Here is a 13,280-nt window from a genome sequence, read left to right as displayed (position 1 = left end):
AAAACTCTTCAAAGAAAGGGGAATCTACAACCTCCTCCAGTTCATGGTTTATCAACGGCTGTATTAGAAAATGATTCTGCGCACTGACAGTTCGTGCTTCACCAACATGTGCCCAGATCGTTCTGCCCCGTCACCCCCTCTGCCCTCGGGCAGGACCCGGGACAGGTCAAAATGAAAATACAAAGCCCCTTGTTAAAAACACTAAGAATTTTAAGTTGGCGACTGCAGAGCATTAAACCATGAGCAGTGCCCTGTGTGGTCAACCTCAGGGAAGGTTATGCAGAGGTGTGGCAATCGCAAGCCCGGTTCAGTCCATCTCCGGACGCGCAGAGCTCACCGGCCATGGCTCACGGGTCCAGCCACGCCGTGGCATGTGGGATCTTCCCGGACCGGTGTACGAACCCGTGTGCCCTGCATCGGCAGGCGGACTCTCAACCACTGCGCCACCAGGGAAGCCCCCACCTTCTCTTTTTTAAATTTCCTTATGTGTATTTCTTTGTTTACTTATTTACCATTTGTCTTTCCCATTAGAAAGTAAAGACCATAGATCTTGTCTGTCTTATCCAGCACTGTATCTTCAGCATCTATGCTGGGCACAAAGTAGGTATTCAGTTTGCAAGAAGAAGGGAACAGACGGAAGAGGGGAGGGGGAGCAGGAGGGAGGGAGGAGATAAAGAGAAGAGAGGGAGGAAGGGACCCACTGACTGTAGTTCATCCCCGGTCCTCCTCCAGCAACTCATGTATGTTTAAGTGCCTTATCTCCCCTTGCACTCCTTGGGGCCCCAGCTCTATCCTGACAGATAGGGATCAAAGGAAAACCTGGAAGGCGGTAACAGAATGTAACTAACATGACTGAGCACTTACTATAAGACCCCACTCTGCGCCTGTGCTTTAATACACAGAATCTCCTTTGTTTCAGCTGGAATCTTCTGGTTGAGAGAAGCAGTCACCCACTACATCTACTGTGAGACCTGGGCTGGACCAGGACAGCACCCGGAGCAGCAGTTACCCCGCCCTCCCACCCCTGTACTTTTGCTTTGGCTGAAGCTCCGCTCTATTGACACCCAGCTTCTCAGATTACCCACGAGGGCTTCCCCTTCTAACTCCAGTTTTCACATGGCCTCTTGGCCCCTGACTCCACTTCATGACTTTTCAGCTAAAGAGCCCACCTTTAGCTACTCATCTCAATATCTGTTAGTCCAGATTCCCAAGAGAGGCATTTGAGTGACCCAGCTATCTTTCCACAACTAGCCAGCCAGGCCTGCGGACTGTCTGCCCTTGGGTCTTGCTCCAGTCAGCTCGCAGGGGGTGGGGGAAGGTGGAGGCGATCACGTCACGTGATACATAACTCCGCTGCCCAGGGCGTGTGAGCAGAGTAACTCCCATGAAATGGCTTTTGGGGTGGGAAGGTAGCTTCTATGTTCATTTGACAGCACTAGGTCCTTGCAATAACCCTGATGGGGTAGGCGTTATTAGCCCCATCCTACAGGTGCAGAGCCCAAGGACCAGAGCTGCTGATCAGTTGGCTCAAGCCCTCACAGATGATACGCATGGGTCAGAGATCAGGCTTAGCTGAGACCGCAAAAGGCCTACGTGAAGCCGTCTCCAAACAGAGGAACGAAGCAGAGGGTGGCCCGGCATGCTTTTCACCTCCTCTGAAAGCCACGGCTGCTTCTTCATACACAAATCCCCAAAAGCCGGCCTATCCGTGAGTATATTCGTTTGCTAGGGCTGCCACAACAAAGCCTCACAGGCTGCACATGGCTTAAACCATGGCAGTCTACTATCTCACAGTTCTGGAGGCTGGAAGTCCAAAGCCAAGGCACATTCGTCTGTGTATAAATGTCCCCTTTCTATGAGGATGCCAGTCATAATGAATTAAGCCCCACCCTAAAAAGCTCATTTTAACATCTGTAAAGGTTAAAACATTTCTCTCCAGATAAGGTCACATGCTAGCTACTGGGGGTCAGGGCTTCAGCTTATGAATTTTGTCAGGATGCAGTAAGTGAATCGCAACCCTCTCACTAAGTTCCTGCTCGTTACACCGTTCCTCACAATCCACTCACCTCCACTGCTGCCGGAGCCACTGGGGGCGGCTCTCTTTGGTGCCAGGAGGGGATGAGGTTCGCTCTTGCTTTTCCTCCTGCCAGCCTAATTTTCCAGCCGTCTCCGTTGTCGCCTAACCTCAGGGGAGGCCTCCTTCCCATCTCACTGCCCCAGCCCTCAGCCCTCACAGAGGGCCTGATGGGCGCCAACGTCAGGTCACTGGTTCAGCCTCTTGACGCAGCAGGGGACGCTCCCATGTGCCTCCGTGCACCCCAGGCCAGGCAGGACCCTCCCTTTGAACAACTATCACCTGCCCTGTTCTATAAGATAAGCAGACTTAAAGTCAAACACAGGTTCAGGAGGCAGCCACCCACAAGGTATGAGTTGAGAGTATAGCAACGAGGTTACAATACATGAGTCAGGGGATCATTCCCCAAAATCAATGGTACAGAGCGCAGCGATCCTGAGTGGGAAGAAGAGATTTAACACTTTTCACATAGATTGGCTAGTGTCACCCTAAATTGTTGACACAGGGTTTGATGTCAACCTAAGGTTTTTGGTTTAGTGTCACCTGAAGCCTGGTTCAAATCCCTGCTCCACCACTGATTGTATGACACTGGGCAACGTTTTTAACCTCTCTGAACTTCAGTTTCTTTATGTATAAAATAGGCATAATGACATCGACTTTGCAGAACTATGTTGAGGATTAAATGAGGTGATATATATAAAATATTAGCATAATACCAGGCAGTTAGCAAACGTTCAAAAAGTGGTCATTGCTATTATTATTATCATCATCTCAAATTTTTGCTTAGAACTCATCTTAATAAGGTAATTTCCTACCACTTCCTAATTTAACTTGCACAACTGTGTAGAGAATATCAATTGAACTTGAACAAGAAATCTAATGGGTGGGTTTGTAAGTCAATACCTGCTTGTCAATCAATCTATTAAGCAAAAATAATTCAGATTCAGCAAACAACCCCTGGGCATCTGCCATCTACCAGGCATATTTTAAGTTCTTGGTAAAACCCTTTTCTTTCTTATGGCTGAATAATATTCCATTATATGTATATACCACATTTTCTTTTTCCATTCATCCACTGATGTACATTTAGGTTGTTTGCACAGGCACTTTTTAGTTTACAAAATGCTTTCAAATATGTTATCATGTTTGATCCTCACTAAGGCTGGCAACAGCTCCATTTCCATTTTACAAAAGAGAATATAGAGTCAGAAGGTTAAGTGTCTTGTGGAAAGCTAAAGCCAAGATTAGAGATTATATATATATATATATATATATATATATATATATATATAAAATCTTCATGCTGATACTCCACTTTCTCTTATAGCGCTAACCAGGAAGATAGTCTTGAGAAGCCTGCTGGGAGAGGCAAAAAGAAGGCAAGGAAAAAGAAAGGAAAAAAATACTGTTCTGCATGAAAAACAAATAGGAGTTTCAGGAAAAGGGGAGAGAGGAGAGTACACAGCTGAGCAATATGAACAAGTAAACAGATAAACGGTTCTTTAGAAATGGGAATCTCTGAAATTAAAATTGTTAAAGATTTTTGCATTTCTTTGACGTAAACCTCCAAATTCCTAAGCCTTTACAAACATCTGCTATGTACCCCAAAATTCTTGTGAGAGTGGGTTTTAGTAAACAGGCTGAAACGTCACTTCAGACCCAAAAGAAAACTCTCAAAGGAGAGTGAGGTGACCCAGACACTGAAGAGTTCAGCAGATGCCAGAGCCAGGCCAGAGGTGACAAGGAAAACAAGCCACACCCCAGGGTGCCCAGAGAGCTCATCGGAGGCAGAGGTGACTCCTGCTCTCAAGATGGCATTCAATCCAATTTCATTTGAATTTCAGGGGACAAGGAATTACAAAACAATTTGGCACTTTGAGGAAAGACAGGGTCTAAAACCCGTGTCTGATTGCCAATTTGGGGAAGTTTTCAGTTTGGAATTTTATTGGCTGGAGATGGGGATGAGAAGATAATTTGAACAGAATACCTCCTGGCTACACTTCCAAGGAACCTTGAAAGCCCTTGGACTTCTTTGCAAGGGAAAGATTAGGCAGATGACTCTCATGACCAAGTAATTCTGGACACTATTAAGTGTACAACTTCCCAAGGACTCCTGTGGCCAAATGTGTTTACAAATGCACATAAGCTTGGAGCTGAAAGGATCAGAGCATTGGTTTTCAAATTTTCTTTAGCAATAAATCCTTTTCCTCATACCAACTCTTACACAGACAGCACAGGAGAATGAGACGGGGAACACGAAGCCCACTCCCCCAGCCAAAACCGGGGAAGCACTTTTTTAAAACCCCAGACATTTAGGGGGAACATCAATCTTTCCTGGAAAAGTTTATGTTATGTTAATTTTCTGTTACAACAGAAAAGAAAAATCCTCAAAAATATTGTTTTAACCAATCTAAGGTGGAAAAACATCAGATTGGGTTGGGGAGTGTTGGTGGGGATTGACTAGGAAAGGGGCATGAGGGACCGCTCTGGGGCATTAGTAATTTTTTTATGTCTTGTTGGGGGGTTGAGTTACATTTGTCAAAATGCAACAAATGTATATTTCAGATTCATATATTTTGTTGATGTAAATGTCATATCCAATGGGTAAAAAACTATAAACAAATATTTACCTCTAATGATATGCATGTTGAAGTATTCAAGGGGAAGTGTACAGATGTCTGCAAATTACTTTGCAATACATCCAAAACAAAACAAGATGGCTTGGACTTCCCTGGTGGCGCAGTGGTTGGGAGTCTGCCTGCCGATGCAGGGGACACGGGTTTGTGCCCCTGTCCGGGAAGATCCCACATGCTGCGGAGTGGCTGGGCCCGTGAGCCATGGCCGCTGAGCCTGCGCGTCCGGAGCCTGTGCTCCGCGACAGGAGAGGCCACAACAGTGAGAGGCCCGCGTACCGCAAAAAAAAAAAAAAAAAACAAGATGGCTTGATGGGTGGATAGAGGGATAAGTATGTGACAAAGCAAGGATGGTAAAATGTGAACAGTAGAATCTAGGTGGTTGAGCATCCAATTTCAATTGTGCTGTATGCTTAAAATTTTTCCTAACAAAATGTTGGGGAAAAGGAGTCCTTATCTTTTAGAGATACATATTAAATACTTATGGATAAAGTTATACAATATCTGATTTGCTTCAAAATAATGTGGAGGAACAAGCGTGAGGGAGCATAGAGGAAATAAGATTGGCCAACAGATCCTAATTGTTGAAACTGGTAGTGGGTACATTGGGTGGTCTTAGTCAATTCAAGCTGCTGTGACAAAATACCACAGACAAGGTGGCTTAAGCAACAAACCTTCATTCCGCACAGTTCTGGAGGCTGGGAAGTCCAAGATCAAGGGGCTGGCAGATTCAGTGTCTGGGGAGAGTCCTCCCTCTCCCTGGTTTGTATATACCAGCTTCTCAAAGAGGAAACAAGCTCTCTCCTGTCTCTTTCTAATCTCCTCCTGAGGCTCCACCCTTGTGACCTAATCACCTCCCAAAGACCCCAACTCCAAATGCCATGACTGGGGATTAGACTTTCAACTTATGAATTTAGAAGGGGACACAAACATTCAGTCCACAACAGGAGTTCATTTTACCATTCTGTCTACTTTTGTGTATAAGTGTACAATTTCCATAATAAAAACTTTTTAGAAATGAAAAGATAATACCGCATTACATATACTTTTCTAAATGTTTCTCCTAATTTCTATTTTGTAAATATGATAAACTATTGTGTTAAAAAGCTTTTTAAAGAGCAGCAAACGTTTTACCCCTTATGTCCACTGGAGTAATGGGTCCCCAATTAAAAGATCAAGGTAGCAGACTTCCCTGGTGGCACAGTGGTTAAGAACCCACCTGCCAATGCAGGGGATATGGGTTCGAGCCCTGGTCTGCGAAGATCCCACATGCCGCAGAGCAACTAAGCCCGTGCGCCACAACTACTGAGCCTGCGCTTTAGAGTCCGTGAGCCACAACTACTGAGCCCACGTGCCACAACTACTGAAGCCCATGCACCTAGATCTCATACTCTGCAACAAGAGAAGCCACCGCAGTGAGAAGCCCGTGCACCGCAACAGAGAGTAGCCCCCCGCTCACCACAACTAGAGAAAGCCCGTGCGCAGCAATGAAGACCCAACGCAGCCAAAAATAAATATAATTAATTAATTAATTTTAAAAAAAGATCAAGGTAGCGATTGTGCTCATCAAATTCATTTAACTATAATCATGCCTGAAGTGAAGAGCCAGTATCCATTCTGAAAGGATGTCTCATGAAGCATCAGTATGGAATTCCAAGTTATGAAATTATACCTGACTCTGGTTCCTGACATAGGTGTCCCCGAAACAAGATAATAAGAAACTACTCCTTCGGGTGTGGCTGCCGTGCCAGCTTCTGGAGCACAAGCCCCGGCCACCCCGGCCAGGAAAGAACCCCAGGCCCAGGGAGTTCCAGGACTTGCCCGCACAGGAACCCAGGTTTCCTGCGGCCAGAGTCACTGCTCCTACTTGTTTCCACACTGCCTTTCTAGCAAAATGCTAAAACTCTCAAACCGAAAAGAAAAAAGGATCACAGTCTTGCAATGTATCAAAATTACATTTCTCCTGCATGTTCCCTACCCAACAAAGCTCGATTCAAAGCAACGCCCCCGCATGCTGATGTTTGGCCAAACGGGCTCAGGCTTCACAGCGGGGTCAGAAACATGACAAAGCCCGGCTAGGTTCCCAGATCTTCCATCCTGCCCGCTCTTAAGAAAAGCTCCCTCTCCCACTCCTTCCTCTGGGCACTCTCTCCCCCGACTTGAACTTTCCTGTGGTATTTCAAAACTTTCCTCATGAACCTGGACAAAACCTGAACAATCAAGGCCTTGGAAAACTGGAACGTTGTTTCCTGAACAATTTCAAACCTAAACATAAATGAGTGACCGTGTGTTCTGAGTTCTGGACAAAAGCCCCAAATGTCATTCTTTTGCCCCTGAACTGGTTCATCTGTACCTGTGCAAAGGAGCCCCCCACTTCCCTGGGTGGAAATAGTGTCAGTTACTGTGCTGTGTGTTTTAAGCTTTGGGTATTATTAAAGAGCATTCCCCTAAGGGCAAGAGATGTACCTGGATGATGGAGCGCAGAGAACAAAGCGAGAGTGTGGAGGGAGTGACGGGCCGGCAGGGACTGGACGGGTCAGCCGGCCAGGAGGCTCTGCCCCTCGGTCTCCCTGAGGCCCGGTCAGCGCACTGGGAACAGAGCAGGGAACATGCCCAAAAGCTAGAAGGCCGTGTGGGAGCTGTCACGGGGAACGGATGTAGGTCAGCCCTTGGAGGTGAGCTGGTACCACACAGTGGCTAAGAGAGAGGACTCCGGCGCCAGTCCACCTTGGGCTTGGACCTCGGCTCCCACTTCTGGCTGGGTGACCTTGAGGAAGTAACCTGGTTTCTCCAGGTCTCAGTTTCCCCACCTCTAAAGCAGGGATCATCACAGCCACATCGATCAAGCACCTTCCACAAGCCAGGTCCTATTCCGAGAGCTTGATGTGCAACCTTCTGGACAACCACCTATGCCGATATATTCGATATGCATGTCCCCATTTTAACTGTCTAAGTCAATGTCTAAAGGTCACACAGCTGCTCCGTGGTGGAGCCCAGCCACAAGCCAGGCCATCGGACTCCAGAGCCTGCTCCTTTAACCATTAGACTCTCTTACCCCCATTTGGGGGTCATTTTGCAACAATGATTATTCATAAGATCCTCTGGGGGCCCCCCTCCAAAAATTTTATAAAACAATAGCTGAAGGAGCAGGCCCTATTCACCTAAGACTGGAACAAGCAGGAACAAGTTCCCCATGGCTCAGTTAGGCTCAAACCAAACTGGGAAGAGAGGAGAGGGCCAGGGCCCAGGGGAGGACGTCCAGAGGCTGATGCCACGAGGACCACCGAGAGACACCAAAGGGGGCTGCCAGATCCAGGTAAGAAGGCCAGAAGGGAGTCAAGATCCAGGTAAAGAAGAGCCTTCCACAGGGAGCCCAGTTATTGTCAGGAAATGTGACTGTCAATCCTGGAAATGACACCAACCCAAAATCTAAGAAGTTCAGCTCAGCATCCAACCTGGAGAAGGCTGGACAGAAGAATCACCACAGGCAAACCCTGGAGGATTAGCACAATGCCACCTAGAAGGCGGGTGTAGAAAAGGGGATGAGAAGAAGCCCAGGCCATTTGGGACTCAGGGTAAAACCTGGAACAATGCACAACTGCTATTTCTTAGTCTACGCTCCTATCCAAATATGTGTTACTTGTGTCAGCTCCCCTGAGAGACTAACAGTAAAAAGCCCTTACAAATGAAAAATATTGTGCATGTATTTCAGTGACAGCAAGGAAGTAGGGTTGATGGAAAAGACACAGCTTGCTTTGAAGACAGCTCCAGGAGAGGGAGAATTTGGAAACGAGAGACAAGTGGGCCAAGTCCCAAGGGCTTATTGGATAAAAGAATGAACTACGTGGCAGCCCGTTGAGGCTGCTGAGATGGATGCAGGGTAGCTAGGAGGAGGGCTTGTGTTCTCGGACTCATTATCTAACCCTTTGGTGACACCCACAAGGCCTGGAAGGGCCTTAGACCCAGAGAGGAGACAGTCACGGGGCGCTGCCGGCTGAGCACAAGCGCGTGGGAGCCCAGGGCAGGGTCTACACCCTGCTTTACTTTCCCATCAGGTCACCTTGTCATCAACAGTGTCAGCCTCTGATGAGCCTCCATCTTCTCTGCATCTCTATCCTTGTGAGGAGACGTGAAGGGAAAAAGGAGCTCTGGGCCTCTTCAAGACTAAGAGGTGGTCAGAACTGGGGCCTGTAAAAAGTGAGGGGATGGTCTGGGACCCTAGAAGCTGACCCCAAGAGGGTGACCCACGAAGGGAGCCCGCAGAGAATGGGTCTCCCGGACTGACCACCCTCCAGGCAGGGTGAGAACCTCCCCTCTGGCACCCAGAACCCACACCAGCTAATTCTCCTTCAATGCACGGAGAATAGGCACCCTGGTTGGGGAACTAGATCCCGCAAAAGGAGCGGCGCGGCCAAAAAAAACCAAACAAACAATGCTTTGCAAAGAATGACAATTACGCCAAAGCTGCACATTCCAATTTCTGGAATGAGGTATAAAGAAAAGGACTAGGGCTTCCCTGGTGGCGCAGTGGTTGAGAGTCCGCCTGCTGATGCAGGTGACATGGGTTCGTGCCCCGGTCCGGGAAGATCCCACATGCCGCGGAGCGGCTGGTCCCGTAAGCCATGGCCGCTGAGCCTGCGTGTCCGGAGCCTGTGCTCCGCAGCGGGAGAGGCCACAACAGTGAGAGGCCCGCATACCGCAAAAAAAAAAAAAAAAAGAAAAGAAAAGGACTACATGAAATAAAACATAAAATATGTTGTGACTTGTTTAGTATGTAAAGTGATCGTTTTTGTATAACAAATACCAGTCACTTAAAACTTTTATAGATGACTTTGTCATGTCACATTTCCAAAATGCTCTAATGCAATAGAAACACTTAAAAAGCATTGCCCGTTACTCTCTGTTAACAGTGATGTGCTTGAGACCAACTGCCTGATGAAATATTGAAAACATCAGAAGAAGTGCAGATTTCAATGAGACTTGAGTAAGCCTTCCTAGAACCAACCAAAGATCCATCTATAAAACCTGGCGTGCGAGCAAGCAAAGCAAAAGGACGACTCAACCAACATCAAGTGTTGACTCTGGACCAAGGAAAAGCATCACCTGGGCAGTGATTTTGCCCTCTTGGGGAAAAAGGAAAACAGTTCTGTGCTGACTATCTCTAGAAAATTCCTTTAATGACAAATGTATTTTTACATGAGTTTCCATAGCAATACTGTGGTTCAAATAGAAAAATAAAAAAATTTTGTATGTCCAACAGGAAATAATTTTTGAGGTTGTGACTATATTTCTTTCCCCAGCCACCAACTAAGCTTGTCACCATTACCCTGCCTGGGAAAAGAAGCATACTGTTTTCTATGTAAGAAGATAAGGTATCAGGGTAAGCTAAAAGCAAACTGGACTCCATTTTAACAGAAGGCAATTTAGCATAAAATTCAAGGGTCTGGGCTTTGGAGTCAGAAAACCCTGCCTGTGGACCCTAGTTCCCTCCTAGATGTCAGACCCTGTTCCTCTTCTGCCTTAGATGCCCCTCCTGTAAAGTGGTCTACCTCGTAGAATCGCTATGAGAAATAGAGAGATTCTTGGAGCTAACACTTAGGGATCCTCAGTGAGATATTCAGCTTGAACACATGTATGTACTTCATTTCCCTTCTAAAAGAAATGAAATAGATAAAAACTCATGAGGATAAGGACACAGTTATGTACAAAAAAATGTCAACAAAATTCAGGAGATGGAAATTGGATGGAGGAATGGTATCTGACTCAGCAGAGTCCCTTCAGAGAGGGATGACAATGAGGGGCAAACTGAGTTGCTCCCACAAAACCCCAGGAAGACAAAGGGGCTGAAGCCCCAGGGGCCTAGGACGGCGTGGCTAAGGCATGAGGGGGACATGGAACTGAGTGGAAGGCTGAGGCACAGCAGGGTAGATCCCCAGATTCCCTTTTGACCCCAAGCAGCAATCACCTACCATTCTACAGATGAAAGCTATACATCCTGGAGAAATTAAGGCAGAGAGGCATGAAGGATGGAGGGAGCAAGCTATAGGACAAGAAATGGGGATTCCATGAACGTCTGCCTGCTGAATGGTGAGACCCCTGGCTCGTTGCCCTGTCCTGCTCCCGGATGCTGGCAGCCAGGCACATACTTCCGCCATCCTCCCTCCAACCCCAATCACACCCCAACAAAAGATTCAGGGGCTCCTTTATAGAGAAATTGAACAGCGTCAAAGAATAATTCAAAATTTGGGGGTCCCCCAACAAAAAAGCCAGCTAGCCACCCAATCACGCTACAGTGAGGAAAAAAAGGAAAAAACAAACAAACAAACAAACCGTTGTCAAGCCTCGTGTGTTCGCTCAGAGGTTCCTATCAGCACGTAACACAATTGTTCTAACCTAGCAGGTTCTCCAAATATTTGTTGAATGGGGAAATCAATAAATGTTAATTGTAGGGCTTCCCTGGTGGCACAGTGGTTGAGAGTGGGCCTGCTGATGCAGGGGACACGGGTTCGTGCCCCGGTCCCGGAGGATCCCACATGCCGCGGAGCGGCTGGGCCCGTGAGCCATCACCGCTGAGCCTGCGCGTCCGGAGCCTGTGCTCCGCAACAGGAGAGGCCACAACAGTGAGAGGCCCGCGTACTGCAAAGAAAAAAAAAAATCTTAATTGTATTTGGGGAAAAGGTATGACTGCAAATATTCAACAGAACACATAAACCATAGTTTTCTCTCTGGGAGGGGTCAAAGAACCAAAGACAGTGAGGTTTGAACTTGAGTTTGCTGCTTAAAATATAAACTATAGTTTATATTTCCTTTAATCTGAGTTCTGGTAGAATAAAATATAAGTGATAACATTACTTACCATTAAGACAACTGGAAACACTGGGGGCAAATATTATAAAATGTGAAAATTTTTCTCAATTGAAGAAAAACCTGATTTTAGAAGAGACGCATATAGTCCATAGGCAGGTCTTTGGGCAAGAACTCAAATCAGAACCTTCCAATTTTGGAGTTTTCCAGAGGAATGGGCTCACTGGGAAAGCCTTTATTTAGCCAAGAGGAGTGAATGCTCGTCTGTGCTTTTCCTTTTACACCAATCACAGGCATAAACAAACAAAAAGCAACTCCATTTAGGGAGGGTTAGTAGTTTAAGAAGCCCCTCTGCCAAATCTCTTTCCCAGCTGATGTTCACGAGCAATAATCAGTTATAGAATCTTTGCGCTTGGAAGTCATCAAGTTCAAACTCGTCGCTTTCCAGAGGAGAAAACTGAGGCGTAAGGAATAAGTTGTCCAAGTTTACAGCAACCGTCATGGCCATCGGGGTCTTCAGCCTCCGGCCTGTCGCTAGTGGGAGGAGCTGGCCCTCCTCGAAGCCCCAGCCCACCTGGGCTGGCTGTTTGTTGAGACTTGAGAGAGGGGTGACAGCAGGTCCTGGGTGCCAAACCAGACAACGTCTGCCCTCAAGCAACTAACATTCTCATGTGAAAGGCAGACAATAGACTGGTAAAGAGGTCAGGTAACGTCCATTTCTGACAAGCACCATAAGGGGTATAACAGGCTAATGTAGCAGAAAATAACTGGGGCTGGAGACGTGAGGGAGAAGCCTTCTCAGAGGAGGTGAGAACTGAGGTAAGACCTGAGTCATGAGGCAGGGTCAGCCGTGGAACGATCAGGGGAAGAACTGCAAACGCCTGATGTGGAAACCAGTTCAGCACATTCAAAGCCAGAAGCAAGCCGGAGCCTAATGGGAAAAGGCAGGAGAGAAGGTCTGAGATTAGATAGTGGCTTGGGCCATGGATGGCCATGGCAATGGAGATGGTGAGAAGGACGTATTCTGGAGTGGAGCCAACAGGAACGACCAAAGGAGATGTGGAGACGAGAGAAAGAGAAGAAGCAAGGTAACCCCTTGATGTGTGGATGGTGGTGCCCCTTACCAAGATGGGCCACCCCTGGGGGAAAGAACTAACAGGTCTGTGCAGGCGGGTTAAGCGTGAGGTGTTTGTTAGCCATCAAGTACCGGCTGAATTTATTTCCACAGTCTTATCCCGTGCCCCTCTCCCTCCGTCATCACATTCAGCCGCTCTGGAAATCTTTCAGTGCCTCAAACATGCAAAACTCCTTCTTGCCTCTGAGCCCTCACACATGCTGTTCCCTCTACAAGAACTGCACATGACCTCTTTTTGTCATCCTTCAGGCCTCAGCTGAAATGTCCTCCCTTCAGCAAGGCCTCTGCTGACCACCCCATCTAAATTAGGACCCCTCTCCTTATGGTCTATTTTAGCGCTCTGTTTCCTTCAAGGTGCTTATGATTTGTAATCATGCATCAGTTTACCTTAAACATCTGTCTTTCCTACTGGAATATAAGTGTTATAGAGACCCAGCACCTAGCACACTGCAAGGCACATAATTAGTGTTCAAGGAAGAGGTGTTTAAGTGAATAGAAGGAAGAACAAAAGACAGGATTGGGGTTGACAAAATTGTACGAGGGCATTCTGGGAAGGGGCTGTGTAGGCAAAAAAAGTGAGTCAGTGAGGGCTTCCCTGGTGGCGCAGTGGTTGAGAGTCCACCTGCCGATGCGA

The 13,280-nt window shown here is 47.1% G+C and overlaps 1 long non-coding RNA gene across 1 annotated transcript in view; it reads right to left on the bottom strand.

The window, feature by feature from the left end:
- LOC308621522 overlaps positions 1–13,280 on the bottom strand; it is a 54,292-nt gene that overhangs the window by 30,050 nt on the left and 10,962 nt on the right. The gene's annotated exons all lie outside the window — the stretch shown is intronic.

Source organism: Mesoplodon bidens, assembly GCF_964165515.1.
Source record: "Mesoplodon bidens genome assembly, chromosome: 8".
NCBI classification, from domain to species: domain Eukaryota; kingdom Metazoa; phylum Chordata; class Mammalia; order Artiodactyla; family Ziphiidae; genus Mesoplodon; species Mesoplodon bidens.
This window is presented reverse-complemented; position numbering and strand designations above follow the sequence as displayed.